This window comes from Dermochelys coriacea, chromosome 8, assembly GCF_009764565.3.
Source record: "Dermochelys coriacea isolate rDerCor1 chromosome 8, rDerCor1.pri.v4, whole genome shotgun sequence".
Lineage (NCBI taxonomy): Eukaryota > Metazoa > Chordata > Testudines > Dermochelyidae > Dermochelys > Dermochelys coriacea.
Genome location: NC_050075.1, coordinates 97,219,819 through 97,236,148, shown reverse-complemented (window position 1 = coordinate 97,236,148; position 16,330 = coordinate 97,219,819). Strand labels below are relative to the sequence as shown.

The 16,330-nt window shown below is 41.5% G+C and overlaps 1 protein-coding gene across 2 annotated transcripts in view; it reads right to left on the bottom strand.

The window, feature by feature from the left end:
* The window catches only part of LRP8 (LDL receptor related protein 8), a 277,677-nt gene that overhangs the window by 108,008 nt on the left and 153,339 nt on the right, over positions 1-16,330 (bottom strand). The gene's annotated exons all lie outside the window — the stretch shown is intronic.

The following is a 16,330-nucleotide window of genomic DNA, read 5'->3' as shown; positions in this document are numbered from 1 at the left end:
AATTAGGCTCCACACAGGTGTGTGGAGTCTGACCACGTACAGGCAGTTGCAGGACTGGGGCCCTAGGTTTTTGACTCTGTTACAGTGTCAAAGCTTTACTCATATAGTGCTTAGCACACTTGCTGGTGCTCAGATACAGTACTGAGGTTAATTAGAACTTGCAAAATGCTATCTGGTTTTTGGATGGATGAGTAGTAGGAAAATTAAATGGAAAAAGGGTTTTTAAAATGTGATTTTTAAAGTTAAGTGTTCCTTTAAGCCCTTCAATACAATTTACTTACCTTACTGACTGATTGGAAATATAATGGATCACTAACAGTTTTCATCAAATAAGCATATTATAATTATGGAAATAAAATGGGACTTTAATTATGCAAACAATTTTTAGATTGTACCATTGTAATTTTCCACTGCATTATTTCTTATAAATGAATACATTGTGGAATCTAGGAAGAGGGCACCAATACAAATGACCTATTATTACTAGCTGCGGGTTTTCTTTTGTATGAGCTATTTGTATAACTTGTCTATACCTTGGAAATATCTAGAGGTTCAAATAACCTTTATCCAAAGAGCACACTATTTTTCCTCATAGATTAATTTATTTCACTATCAGGCAAAAAAAAAAGTCTATTATTACTTGTTCTTTGTTTCTTCCCCCCGCCTTCCCCCCCCACCCATGAGCTTCATAAACACTCACTGCAGAATGATAAATCTAGAGGATCAGAAATATTTTTATCAGTAGCTCACACCCTTCATTCCCCACCATTCACAAATTATTTTCAGCTGTGGAAGCCTCTTTGCTTAGTCTTCAGTTTCCACAGTGACACCAATCAAATGCCTGAAAGCTGAGACATCACTTGTTGCATTTAATGAGACGGCTATCAATAAATAGAGTTACTTTCCAAGGCTTGCTCTGGAAAGTCTGAATACAAACGGTATTATTAAGCTCATCGGCAGTGGAGAGATTGGAGGGGACGGGGGGACGAAGGGGAAGGGAATACTAGGTTGAGATGTCCATAGTGTCAGGCTATGGAAATCTCATATGATGATATATGAAGAGAGATTCTGGGCCAGACTCTGGTTTTAGTTATGTAGATATAGGAGTAGTGTAACTTCACTGAATGCAATGCCCAGCCCCTCAGTTATGGCTGAGAAGCACACATTGCAACTTAAGGGTGGGGTTCCAAAAGCAGCTTTGAGATAGCTGTATGCCAATTCAATCCCTAGGTATAAATTACAGAAGCCTGAGGGCTGCTCTATTTACATCATACAGTGCCCAGGACAAAGGGGCCTAAATCCTGATTGGGTTGGATTGGATATTACCATAATATAAATACTTAATATGTGTATTATTATAGATGTGAATGGCCCAAAAGGGATCAATATGCCAGCCTGGGTTCAGTGGAATGCTGAAAAAATCCAGCCATACCCTCTTTCTTTCAACCACTTCTACTATCACAGGTTTCAGAGTAGCAGCCGTGTTAGTCTGTATTCGCAAAAAGAAAAGGAGTACTTGTGGCACCTTAGAGACTAACAAATTTATTAGAGCATAAGCTTTCGTGAGCTACAGCTCACCGCCCCCTGACTTCAACCCTCAGAACCCCCGACCCATCCAACCCCCCTTACTCCTGTCCCCTGACCACTCCCTCCTGGGACCCCCTTCCCCAAACTGCCCCCCCAGGACCCCACCCCCATCCAACCCCCCCGCTCCCTGACTGCCCCAACCCCTATCCACCCCCTGACAGGCCCCCCAGGACCCCACCCCCTATCCAACCCCCCCTCTAAAGCCCCTTTCAGAATGCAGCCCTGCGAACATGGGCAGAGGACTCAGGAGGAGCAGGGGCAATCGCGCAGCTAGAGAGAAGCGGCGGTTTCCCCTTCAAAGCACCGCTTCTCTCCAGCCGGATGCACGGCCGCCCGGTGCTCCTCCTGAGTCCTCCGCCCATGTTCGCCGTGCTCCTGCCACCCGCACTGCTCGCCTGCTCCCCTGAGGCTTCAGGTGAGCCTCGCTCCCTGTTCTCCCCTGCCCCCGCAGTGCAGCCCCCTCTCGTGCTTGCTGCATGGCGAGCTGAGGCTGGGGGGGAAGGGGAGACAGCAGGGGAGGGGTGGGGACTAGCCTCCCTGGCTGGGAGCTCAAGAGCAGGGCAGGACGGTCCTGCAGGCCGGATGTGGCCCGCGGGCCGTAGTTTGCCCACCTCTGGCTTAATGCAAAAAAGAATAGGCATCAGAAGGCAAGCAAAGAATCAATCTATAAAAATCAGAACAACCTAAATTCATTTACATGTGCAAATGGAAAGACAGGACCTGAATAGTTCTGATGCTATTAAAGTCTATCTGGAAATATAACTTTAATCTTTTACAAAAAACACTAATTTTAGTTTTTCAGGATGGAATAGTCATTTTTTAAGTCTTACAGCTGAGATGTTAAAACAAACTGAACTTATTTAGGATGTCACACACCACCACCAGCATACAGTCTTACGGCTAGGCAGAACACCCTTTTCCACCTATACCTTGCTAGAAAAGTTCATCCCATACAGTCAACCTCAATCACAGTACTGTGAGCTCCAGACCTGATTACTGCAAACTTGCAAACTAACATATCTAGGGTGAAATCACTGACTTTAAACAAGCTAAAACTGTTTCAAAATGAGGAAGCTCACCTGCTTCTTAGGAAACAAGCAAAGGAGCCACTTATCCCCAACCTTTTGGGACCAACATTTGCAACTTGTACTAGTAAATGAAGTCCTTTATAATACAAGCCCTTAAGTACTCCCGTGAAAGGTCAGGTGAATAGGTTAGAAGTACAGAGTGGAAGAAAGGCAATAAAAAAAATAAATAAATCAGTGTTATCTCCTAAAAGTGAGACAGCTAGTGTGTGTGACCGTGTTTATGACTGCACACTCCCACATGTATTTGAAGTCTGACTTAAATGAAGTGGGTGAACTAAATCCTCTGTGTTGACTTAAACACAAGACTGAGAAGGGGTGAACTGAGGACTGAGACCTGCCACTTTGAACACAGACATTAAATACCATGGCCCCAGAAATAAGCCCATAAACCACTACTAAATTAAGGCACTGGTTAAGACATTCTGTAGCAATGGAAAGTCCACTATAACCCACAAATGCACAGTAAAAGGAGCCAATTTCTGCCCTAAGATGTGCATATTGGGCTGTCAGGGGAGATAATACTGTGACAAAGCTCTGTCCTTGCCTCCGTGGGTCCCACATTTCCTGGTGGATTTCGCTAGCCTCAGAGGCTCACTGTGACCCTCCACGTAACCCTTCTCTCTCTAGAGACAAGGGTCACAGTCTACTGAGCCATTTTCATCATAAGCCAGCGAGGGAGGTGAGGAGAAGTTATCCTTCCTTGCATAGTCTCTGTTGTCTCCCAGTCTCAGTGATTAATCAGGGGGCAAAGGTGCGGGGGAAGCCCGGGTCCACCTTCTCCTCCGGGCTCCAGCCCAGGGACCCTAATAGTATCAGCTATAGTAGCTGACCTTTTAGAAACGTTACATGTACAATTCCCTGGGCTACTTCCCCCACAGCAGCCCTCACTTCCTCAAGCTCCACTTCACCCTTACCTCAGGGCCTCCTTCCTTGTGCCTGATATGGTGTGTACTACTCAGCCTCTCCAACCGCGCAACTTCTTCCCACAGCTCTTGACATGCACACCCACCTGACTGACTGGGAGGCTTTTAACTAGTTTCAGCCAGCCCCTGATTGGCTTCAGGTGTCCCAATCAACCTAGCCTTCTCCCTGTCTTCTGGAAAGTTCTTAATTGGCCCCAGGTGTCTTAATTGACCTGGAGCAGCTGCCATTTCACTTATCCCGATACCAGGGATTTGTTTAGCCTGGAGCTAATATATCTATCTCCCACTACTTTTCTATAGCCATCTGGCCTTGCCCCGTCACAATACTTACAACCAGGAGCAGAACTTAACTCAGAGCATTTTCAGAAAAATCACTGGCATAAGATTCTAGTTACAGAAAGTGTCTACCAATGCATACAGAAACTATGTACCATACTAGCCCTAATCATAACCCTAATTCTAGGGACAAAATTTTGAAGCACTTACTAAATCAGAACACCAATAGAAGTTTAATATGAGAAAGAATTTGACTCTTAAAAATAAGAACAAGAGGTCAGGCAACTCCATGACTTTTGTGATATTAACAACATGTGGCTCATTAAAACTAAAAGAATGTTAAAGACATAACTTTCAATTGGGACAGTGAAATGAAACCGGGCAGTTTCACTTTTTTAGCTGTCATGCACTAGCATAATACTATTGTGTTTGCGTTTCTAACACAGTAGAAGAATATTCAAATTGTATTTTGCTTTTGATTTCCAGAAATTATCCCTATTCATATTAGACCAGCTGCATGATACCAAACTCCCCTCCTTTTGTTTTAACAAATGTTAAATTCTGAACCTATATTTTGTCAGGACTGTTTTGAAAAAAAAAAAAAAAAAAAGTTAAAATGAAGAAGCTGATTGTTTATATTGTTATTCTACCATGATTTTGTCAACCCCAGTAAAAAATAAATCATTCTGAATTCCAAAAAAGCAAAGATGAGGTGAACAGAAAGAATGATGTCTGATGGACAAAACCCTATCTTCCAAAGCTTCTTCAGTTTTTACTAGTTTTTATAGGCTATAAAATAATTGCAGATACAAAACCTTCACATGCTTAACCCTCGCTCTCCCTCTCTTCCTCTTGTCAACTGAAACTGATGTAAAATTAATCACAGCTATAAAATCCTAGCAACAAAATCTTTCATTGTCATCCTTGTTTATGAACTTTAAGAAGGCATTAGACTAAGAAGGCAATCATTTAAATGCCAGCATCTTCATAATATTTGACTAACAAATACGTAGAGTAGATTTGAGGCATGGAAGCATCACAGACATCAAAGTATGGGATGCAGCACTGAAAAGCTGTTTTGTTTCTTGTGGTATAATATGTGATTCAAGAATAAGACCAGCAAAAACATTTCAGGGGACTTAATAGCTACTGCCCATGGGCTTTATATTGGCCCTAAAACCTCAGAAAATGTAATTGTGAACTGTTACGATCTTCCCTTAAAATATTTGTTTGTTTAAATAAATATTATTTAAGGGCTTTTATTGTTGATAAAACTAACCCCTAATCATTATCTAACCTGCAAAATTAATTTACACATGTAATTCCATCTGCGGGTGAAACTCTGAAGCCAGATAACACTAAACAAAAGACACATTCACCATTGGTCCAGAGGCTGACTGTCAAGAGGACAGTCTCAGATGAGGTTTGCCTACTACTGAGGGGGAAGAACTCCCCTGAGTTGGTTTCACTAGATTCCACTAAATTCAGAAGGATGGTCTTGTGTTTTAAGTAGAGGAATGAGTAGAGCTCTGTGCAAATACAAAATTGATATCCACGAACATCCACGGAAATAAAGCGGATATCCACAGAGCTGCAGGGCTCTACTGGAAACCGCAACAGCAAAAGCAACAGCATGTCTGTCTAGGTGGGGAGGGATAGCTCAGCAGTTTGAGCACTGGCCTGCTAAACCCAGGGTTGTGAGTTCAATCCTTGAGGGGGCAATTTAGGGATCTGGGGCAAAAATTAGGCATTGGTCCTGCTTTGAGCAGGGGGTTGGACTAGATGACTCCTGAGGTCCCTTCCAACCCTAATATTCTATGATTCTATGTTGGGCTAGCACTCACAGGAGCCAGCGCCCCATGAGGGCAACTCTTCCAGCGTGGCTGTACTGCCCTCAGCCCTGCCCACTGATGTGGGCACCAGGCTTACCAGCATCTGTCCCTGGTCCGCGAGTATGTGCAAGCAGCTCACGTGCTCCCGGACAGGAGACGCAGACCGCTCAAGTATCATGCTGAAATGTAAGTACAATATTTATATTCCAATCAATGTATTTTATAATTATATGGTAAAAATGAGAAAATAAGCAATTTTTCAGTAATAGTGTGCTGTGATTCTTTTGCATTTTTATGTCTGATTTTGCAAGCAAGTGGTTTTTAAGTGAGGAGAAACTTGGGGTACACAAGACAAATCAGACTCTTGAAAGGAATACAGTAGTCTAGAAAGGTTGGGAACCACTGAGTTAGAATATCAAATTGGAATCCTCCCTATCTATACTTGGAACTGGTAATTTGCTGACAGAGGTTTGTGAACAATATGAAAACTATCCTGGGTATGGAGTTAAAGTACAGTGATAATCAGAAAAAAAAGACTATAAAAGAGCCCTAATGGTGTTCCATCTTTATTCTGTCTTGGAGATTTCCATACTTGATTTGATCAAGTTGACAAGTCAAGAAACTAGAGAGTGAAGGTAATACCTTGTATTGGACCAACTTCTGTTGGTGAAAAAGACAAGCTTTCGAGTTAGTCCGACAAAAGATACTGCTTCACCCTGTCTCTCTAATGTCCTGGGACCAACACAGCTACAACAAACACTGTAAGCAAGTCCAGAAATGACTTTTCTATTAGCACTGCAGCTTCAGTCTGAGTATCTGAAAATCAAGCTATCACCACACCAGTCATGATAATTTTGTAACTGGAAATTTTCATAATTACATTTCTGTATTCTGTAGCCTGTCTGCCTTATAGATGTAGTGGAGAGTTTGGGCATAGTCTTCAGCATAGCTCCATCTGTCCCATTGTTCTACTGGAGAACATTAACATTGCTATTATCTGAGCTGCTGTATTTTATGCAAGAAATTTCCATTTGGTGCAGTGAAACCAAGGAGTTTGTTTTATCCATTGTAAAAACAGCCCATGGGGCATCTGACATTCAAACATCTAATCTGTAATTCCTTGAAATTCTTGTGGGATATTCAGCCATCTGTATAACTACTCATAAAATAGAAGGGTCCTCGAGAACTTATCCTACCCCATCCAAAAAAAACCCAACATCAAGCATCACAGTGTATACTAATAGGATTGCTCTGTTAATTGCTACTCTAGTAAAAGACACAGGGAATCTGTCTGCAGTACAGCCCCAGGTCCCAGAACTTGATATCTGATTCTCTCTGACTGATTTGGCCTATTTTTTTTCCTGCTCAAAGTTCAATGACCCAGTATTTGTGTGATGCCCTAAATGAGACATTCCATCATTCCCCTCCGGGACTAAAGTCTCATAGGGCAAGAAACAGACTAACAACTTGCTTTGCAGAAACCTACAGTAATGTCCCCAAACCAAGTCAGTCATGCAGTAGATCTGGATCAAAGAGGAATATCATAAAAACAATTTATTTTGGGGTAAATGAGGAGATAGAAGTTGGGAGCAGGTGTGTAGAAGGGAGGAAAGACGTGCCAGCAAGTACAGTATTTCACTTGGTGCAACTTAACAGAAATCCACAGGACTGAAATAATAATTATAATACACTTTTTATATAACACCAGCAGCATGCTAGGTTCTTCAGGACCACAGAATAGAATATATTAAAAATAAAACTGTCATGTTCTCTGAGCAGCCATTTAGAAATAAAAGAGAGCACAAACTGTTTGACTTTCTGGTGCTGGCATCTGAGATCCAAATTCAGAGTCTGACTGCAAATTATATCTCCATTTAAAGATCAATTTGCATGAGTGCTGCTCATTAAACCTATCCTCGCTAAATCATCGCTATATTATGTGTAATATGGCATTAGATTTCTCCTCTTTGTGACAAAGCTCTGTCCTTGCCTCCGTGGGTCCCGCGTTTCCTGGTGGATTTTCGCTAGCCTCAGAGGCTCACTGTGACCCTCCACGTAACCCTTCTTTCTCTAAAGACCAGGGTCACAGTCTACTGAGCCATTTTCATCATAAGCCAGCGAGGGAGGTGAGGAGAAGTTATCCTTCCTTGCATAGTCTCTGTTGTCTCCCAGTCTCAGTGATTAATCAAGGGGCAAAGGTGCGGGGGGAGCCCGGGTGCACCTTCTCCTCCGGGCTCCAGCCCAGGGACCCTAATAGTATCAGCTATGGTAGCTGACCTTTTAGAAACGTTACATGTACAATTCCCTGGGCTACTTCCCCCACAGCAGCCCTCACTTCCTCAAGCTCCACTTCACCCTTACCTCAGGGCCTCCTTCCTTGTGCCTGATACGGTGTGTACTACTCAGCCTCTCCATCCGCGCAACTTCTTCCCACAACTCCTGACATGCACACCCACCTGACTGACTGGGAGGCTTTTAACTAGTTTCAGCCAGCCTCTGATTAGCTTCAGGTGTCCCAATCAACCTAGCCTTCTCCCTGTCTTCTGGAAAGTTCTTAATTGGCCCCAGTTGTCTTAATTGACCTGGAGCAGCTGCCGGTTCACTTATCCTGGTACCAGGGATTTGTTTAGCCTGGAGCTAATATATCTATCTCCCACTACTCTTCCATAGCCATCTGGCCTTGCCCCATCACATCTTTCAATCCCTCAAAACTCCCCACTATATTTTTTGCATAATAATTTGTGGTATTCACTGGGAAAGTGTCACTTTTTTAAGGAAAAAAAAGTGAGTGCTAAATTTATGCTGCCTGAATTCCTTGATCTCATACATATATAATGTCCTGAGGCTAGAGTTTGCTTGCTCAGATTTTCACTTCCTTTTTCTATTCGTTTAGTTTGGGTTCCCATCAGCGCTATTACCATTTGTTAGCAATTTTTATTTTCACTGGAGCTTTTTTTTTAAATTGTCTCTCTGATTAAATAACCAAAATACTTCAGAGGGTATTTAAAATTTCCCTTTTCAAATGCTGCGAGAAAGCAGACAGTTCAGTTACTAGGGTGAAACAATATCAGGTGGTTAAAGCTGAAATTCTGCAAGGAGTCTCTGCTAGCTCAATAAGAAAATCCCCAACCTATTCTTTAGCTTCAAGAAATTGGATGGAAGATAGTACAAAATAAACTGTTTAATATTGGCTTCCTAGAAATTCAAGACAATTCACTTATAAAGAATAATGTCCTCAATGCAGAGGTCCAAGGAAATCTGCTCACCCTTTTCTGAGTCCATCACATGTCAGATGGAGCCAATATACAGCCTAGGAAAGGACGTAACACTTTCCAAAACTCTGTGATAATGGAAAAACAAGTTCATTTTGGATTGAGCAGTAAAGACACACACTATTGTTTTGTACCGCTACGTGTGCCATCAACATTCCTGCTATTAAATTTTGTCTCCAGCCATTTCACTATGGCCTGTGATCACACCAAGTTTCACAAGCTTAAAAGAGTTTCATAGAAAAAGTGCCAAGGAAAACCCATGATGCTGCAATATTTGGTACTAGGTGACCACTGAGTCATTATGAACCAGTAACTCCAACATGAAGAAAGCACTGTGTCCCAGCATGGTGTTAGAGGGCACAGTGCTGTTAAAGGTGCCATCTTTTGGATAGATAAAACTGAGCTCCCCTGACCTCCTTTGATTATTGAAAGTTCCCATGATGCACTTTGGTGTTCTCACTAAGTCCTAATGTGAGATAGTATACCCACTACCTACTGAAGTTCTCCTTGTAGTTTCACCTGGCTGTGGTGTTCTTCTCTGCCTGTATTAAGCTCCTGTGAGCAGTTATTTCTCATGCCCTTGATATTACTATGATGCAGACAGCTCACCTTACATCTCAAAATAGCTTCTGATAGGCTTTCATGGTAGGTGGGGGATTAACTAAACCCTAACAGGCTTCCAACTACTCCTATCTGATAGATTTTTAAGGATGTTGTTGAATGAGGCACCTAGAACAGAACAGCAAACTGGTACCATAAAAATTAAATGCATGATTATTTCAGAGCACCTTTTGCTGGCTGATCTATAGCAGTGAGAATTCAGATTGTGCCACAAAGGCACAATCTGATCAGAATCACAAGAAAAGTGATCCTGGCAGTTAGCATCCCAAAGCAGATGTCCACAATTAGCTGATTTCATCCTCCCCTAGCAACACAGATACAATTCTTTGTGTGTGTGTCAAGCTTCCTCTTCCAGCAGCAGCAACTCGGTATGGGCATCGGCTACTTCTTTGTTCTTGGCCTGTCTCACCCATCTCTCTGTGACATCTCATTTGTAAAGTATATTTTTAACAATAAGCTGTGCCTCGTTAGTATGAATTTAAAAAAATAATTTTCAGCCTCATTTAATAAAATTTTTTGATCCTGCCAGTGAGTCCTGCCTCTTAGCTGACTGTATAAATTCCTGAGTTAATATGGCTTTCAGAGACAGTTCACTTCTCCTGATTTAGGGGCTCACCCTGTTCCTATTTAAGTCAATGGAAATTTTTACAGGCTCCAGCCTATAATAGATCTCCAAATTGATCAGTTAATAGAAAATAAAGATAGACAAGTTTTCCCGAAGGCTGAAAAAAACTGAATGAGACTCAACAAATTCATTAATCATATACTAGTGCATAAAGTGATAGGACATTCAGAGTTGATGGAGACACTTTGAAACTCACACTGTATGAAAAATTTGCTTGGGTGAACCTGAGGAGATGTGCAAATGTTTGGGCTAAAGATCTGCCTGAAAACAGATGAAAAAGGAGAGGGTTGTTTGCGCACAGTAACCTTTTCCAAAAATACCTTGCTGGATAATTGTGCTGTTTCAAATTTCCAAAAGAGAAACAGAAATCAGTCTTCAGAGGGGTAGCCGTGTTAGTCTGTATCAGCAAGAACAACGAGGAGTCCTTGTGGCACCTTAGAGACTAACACATTTATTTGGGCATAAGCTTTTGTGGGCTATAACCCACTTCATCAGATGCATGGGAGTGAAAAATACAATAGGCAGGTATAAATATACAGCACATGAAAAGATGGGAGTTGCCTTACCAAGTGTGGGGGTCAGTGCTAACGAGGCCAATTCAATCAGGGTGGATGTGGCCCATTCCCAACAGTTGACAAGAAGGTGTGAGTATCAACAGAGGGAAAATTATTTTTTTTTTAGTGATCCAGCCACTCCCAGTCTTTATTCAGCCCTAATTTGATGGTGCCAAGTTTGCAAATTAATTCCAGTTCTGCAGTTGCTCGTTGAAGTCTGTTTTTGAAGTTTTTTGTTGTTGAAGAATGGCCACTTTTAAGTCTGTTATTGAGTGTCCAGGGAGACTGAAGTCCTCTCCTACTGGTTTTTGAATGTTACAATTCTTGATGTCTGATTTGTGTCCATTTATTCTTTTGTGTAGAGACTGTCTGGTTTGGCCAACGTACATGGCAGAGGGGCATTGCTGGCACATGATGGCATACATCACATTGGTAGATGTGCAGGTGAACGAGCCCCTGATGGTGTGGCTGATGTGGTTAGGTCCTATGATGGTGTCCCTTGAATAGATATGCGGATAGAATTGGCAACAGGGTTTTTGCAGGGATTGGTTCCTGGGTTAGTGCTTCTGTTGTGTGGTGTGTAGTTGCTGGTGAGTCTGTGCTACAAATCAGTTTGTGCTACAAAACTAATCAGAGTAAACAAGCCTTAAAAAGCCAACATGGGGAGCAATCCTGCAAACTCTCACTAACTAGATGACTTTGAACCCCCCAGTGAAAATAACCTAACTTTGAAATATGGGAGTGTGTGAAAGTTTCTCAGATTGCTCACTTCTTTCACCCCACTGCTCTGTATTCACACTCAGGGTTGAGGAAGGAATTCCTTGCTGGGCTTTTGGGGTGTTTTCACATTCCTCTGAAGCACTGAGCAGGGGGAATTACCCTTCAGAATCAGGTAGGTATGTCCCCCACCATCAGTTTTTTGAGTTTGCAGGGAGTAAAAAAGTCTTTTCCACCTTTGAATCTTCTCCATCTTCTGCTTTTATAACTCACCAATGGCCAAAGAAACTTTACTAAAGTTTACTAAAACAAAACATCAGCTCTCAGGCTGGGCTCTTAAGCACAAAGTTTCAACCACATTTCTTTTAATGGGCTGAGTTGTAAAATCCCTGAAAGAGGAAACTTTGAATGGAACTGCTTCCAGACAATTAACTCTAGAACAGGAACAGTGTCACTGGGGTGGCACTTGTGTTCATGATTACCTATATCAAAAAATAACTGAATCTTGTGCAATGATGATACTGTCATCACATCACAGGGCACACGGACACTGAGGGACTTCAGTGCCCTGGGAAGTGCAATAAGCATGTAGAAAAGCCCAGCAAGGAGTGTTTTTCTACTTTTGGAAAAGGGATTTTATACATGCAAATAAGGGAAATAAGCTGTTGCATTTTACTGAGGATTATAGACATGGGCATGACATCACTAACAACAAATCAGAAAGCTCCATCTGTATCCAGAGTGTTAAAGCCATTTAGCAACTGGTCAGATGTCAGTCCTGAGAAGGAGAATAGCATCAGTTCTGACAGTATTCTAAGCTGGAAGTGTTTTTAAAATGTAATATTAAGCATGTCAGTGCTTTGCCCTCACTGGCTCCAATGGACAATGCCCCAGTGTTGTGTTAATCTAGGTGATATATTGTTTTAGGAATGAACCTGGGATCTGGCAAAGATGCTGCCAGTTATGTGGTCTCTCTAATAGCAACTAATTTTAAAAATCAGTTTGATCTTCCTGTGATGAGAAATCTCAGTTCCCCTAACTGCTCTGTTCTGAGGGAAGGTGGCTTGCCTGGGCCCTGTCCAATACTGAGCCGCGATGCATTCTCAAAAAGGAAAATGAGATCGTTAAAGTGGTTTTCCGACCACAAGCACAAACTCAGCAATGCTTTGACCAAAAAGAGGAAGAAAGCAGAGAAGATGGGAGGGACCATATAGGAATAAGACCTTCCAGACTTTTAGAATGTACATTTCACCTCACACTCATTTTTCACCATATTATTACAGATATGAAACTGCCCTCAGATTGTGTTCACACACAGTGGGGTGCGGTGTTTAAGTTAGGGGTAGAACATTAAAAAAAAGAAAGTAGCCAATAGTTTTTCCTTTGATAGCCCACAGGGTTTATAACCACACTTCTGTCCCAAGTGATGGTGGTAGAAAGACCTACAGAACACTGGAACAGCTTCCCCCACTATGCTAAGTTTACCAAACAACCAACGCATGCTTATAAATAATGGGTTTGGTCCTGTGAATTGCTGAGCAGCCTGAACTCCACCTGAAATCTCTTAGAAGTGAGGTATAAAAAAAAAAGAGAGGAAAATTCTACACATGTCCAGATAAAACTGATAACTTTTAATCATCAGAACTTTAAAACTACTTGCTTGATTTTCTTCAAACAGGTATGAACTTTCAATTTCAATGATTCTATGGAACAAGCCAAATTTCACATTTCTAGTTTCAGATTTTTCTTTTTTTTAGGTCTCTAACTGGAACATGGGAGGAGACAGATTTTCATACTGTATTAAGAGTAGTTAGTAGCAGGGTGGACCCAAGGCCATATATGGCCCTCTGTGAACTTTGATACAGGAGTCATTTCACTCTCTACACAAAACTGAACTGATCTGGCTAAAACTTATAATAAAGAACCAAACACCTTTAGGATGAGATGAAGAATGGAAAATTTCACCAGTAAGGAGGTTTGTTTGAGAAAGTTATTAGCAACTGAAAAGCAGAAGAGAATCAAAATTGGACATCAGCTTTAATGACAGTGCAAGCTATTCATGGCCACTATACTAGGGTAGTGAACTGGTCAGTCTGTAGGTGGAGCACTGCCCACTACACTAAAGAATCAGTACTGCTTCAACTGTGTGTTTTAGACTCTGTTCTGCTAACAACTAACAGAGATTTTCCTTTAGCTCCAGTGGTCATGGCCTGTGCTCATGAAGCAGGAGGATCTCTTGTCACTATGATGTATCAAGTGGCCAAACTGTGCAGCAGAGTGACAACCATGAAATCCTAGGTGGCCACAGATGCTTTGTAATGTACCGTGTTAAGCTTCAGGGCCTATTGTTTCTGCAGAGGAGAGAGCATTCCCTGGAGAAAATTCTCAGCGCCCCAACTAAGAGGACATGTTTCCCTGATGGGATTACGACATCATCTTACTTAGACAAAGAAGAGAAGCTTCCCACCATCCCACTCTGCCATGCTGTTTGATATGGTTTGAAAACTGTCTTAATTAAAAATACAAAGAGAAAACTGCTGCCATACTGGCACCCCCACTCTCTTCAATGAGCTTCTGATTTCCTGCTCAAGCTCATCCCCTAACAGCAAAAAAATTTTCTCCAACCAAAGGGTTTTTCTATTTGTCTGAGGTGACTCAGTCCACACTCCTTCCCACTCCCATTTCATATTACAAGGAAAGATGTTTCAAGGGCACAGTTTCCCCATGCACCACCTGACCTGAAAATAATACAGACTTCAGCCTCTCGTTAGGTTTCAAGCAAAAGCTCACCATTTGGGACAGCACAGTCACATTCATAAAATGGCTAACGAGGCTGGTACTCAGGTAACTGCACAATTCAAGCCTCCTACACAGCTTGAAGGCTGATCTTCTTCAAGGAAATACATGCATACGTGCTAGAGGAGATGGAGGTCAAAAGAAACACTTGTGGACCTTATGCTGAACTGGGTGCTCTAAACATAGCCCATTCTGCTGCCTCTGATAGGAGATTTACAGACAGAGACTGCTGGGAATGGAACTGCTTATTTATTCAACCCACATCCAATGGCAATCAGATAGTGATACAGCATTAATAAGAGAGCTTTTGACTAAGAAGGGAGCTGGAGGGACAGAGAGACGAAAACACATACAGTATATAAATATGTTAATGCCATTGTTGAGGTAATTATTTCAGTACTCTGTCTATGGCTTGAAAAAAATAATCCACTTATTTCCTGCAAGAGAGAAGCACATTTATCTTTCTTAATTAGGTAGCAATGCAGAACTGGCTATCAGGCTTAAAAATAAATAAAAAAATATGGTTAATTGTATACTCTTCTTGTGCTGCACGCTGGTGAAGTCAGATAAAATACTTGTCTTGTCACTGTTGCTGACCCATGGGAATACATTTGTGCAGTACATGACTTGATATTCAATGTGTGGTTTATATTAGTTTACTCTGGTCCTCCCAAGCACAACATGAACACACAACGCGTGCACGCTCATGTGCTAGCAAGTGTTTCAATTCCAGTTGCCTTGGGAGGCCTCTTCTATTCAGCACCAGTCAATATTTAATAACACTTCAGTATTCCAGACCAGTGGAAAGTGGATGAACCTTCTCATAAAGAGTGAAAGGATAAAGGTAAAATCTACCGAACCAAGGCCACGTATGTCCTGCCTCTTACTAAACTGGTGCATTTATTAAAGATGCTAAACTGAAAGGAGTGTTTGCTGCAGTGACTTTCTGCTTCAGTTTTTCCCCACAGCTGATCCTTCTTCTGTTACAGTGCTCACCTTTCTTCATTCATCTTCCAAGACAAAAATCACTGACACAATATGTTACAAAGTTGTGGCATTGCAACACAAGAGAAAGGCACTGCAGCATGATGAATTTCAGAATGTCACAATCCAATACAGAATAAATCTGAAATTCTCAAAGGGTCTGATCCAAAGCCCATTGATTACGATCAGTTTAGTTCAGACTCCAAATTATAGAATCATAGAAGATTAGGGTTGGAAGAGACCTCAGGAGTGTTCTCTTCCAACCCTAATCAACGACCAACAATGCAAAAAAAAATCTTAAAAATTTAATATCTGCAAAAAATGCAGATATTAAATAAATACTAAGGGAATAATGCTACACCCTTTGGGGAAGGGATTAGAGCAGTGGCTCCTAGTATATGTATCAGTACTAATATTCCAAGCTCTTACACATGGTACTCTAGATTCCTTCTCTTTCATAAGATTCAGTGCCAATCTCTTGTGCACCATTGCTAACCATGATCTATCCAGCTCTCTGAATTCTAATTTGTAACACAGCTAAGGCTGCTTTTAACCCCAGTTATATAACTGAGACAGGCACTGAGTGGTACAGCCTACATTTTAGTCTGGTAAGCTGCTACAGTTACTTGAAAGGTTGGAACCCAATGTTCCCTGTAATTTTTCCATCCATGTGTGGAATGAATTTGTTATGTGCACCAATAACGGCGTAATGTGTGGATGTGTGCCATCAGTAGAAATAAAAAATCTAGATATAATATATATTTTTGAAAAGTTACCATAGGGATAATTTCTCCAGCCAGGACAGGTTAGGCATTTTAGAACTCACCACTCAAATTTAAGCACAAGAGAGAAATAAAATAATGAAATGCATAGACCTGTCCAAAAAACCTGAAATAACAGCACTTTAAAAGAATAAAATTACAAAGAATATATGTACACTGCAGGAAGTACCAAGAAGTAAAACCAACAACAATAACATAAGTATGTGTAGGGAGGTGAGAGAGAGAGAGTGTGATTGAGAGAGAGAGAGAGAGAGAGAGAGAGAGAGAGACAGA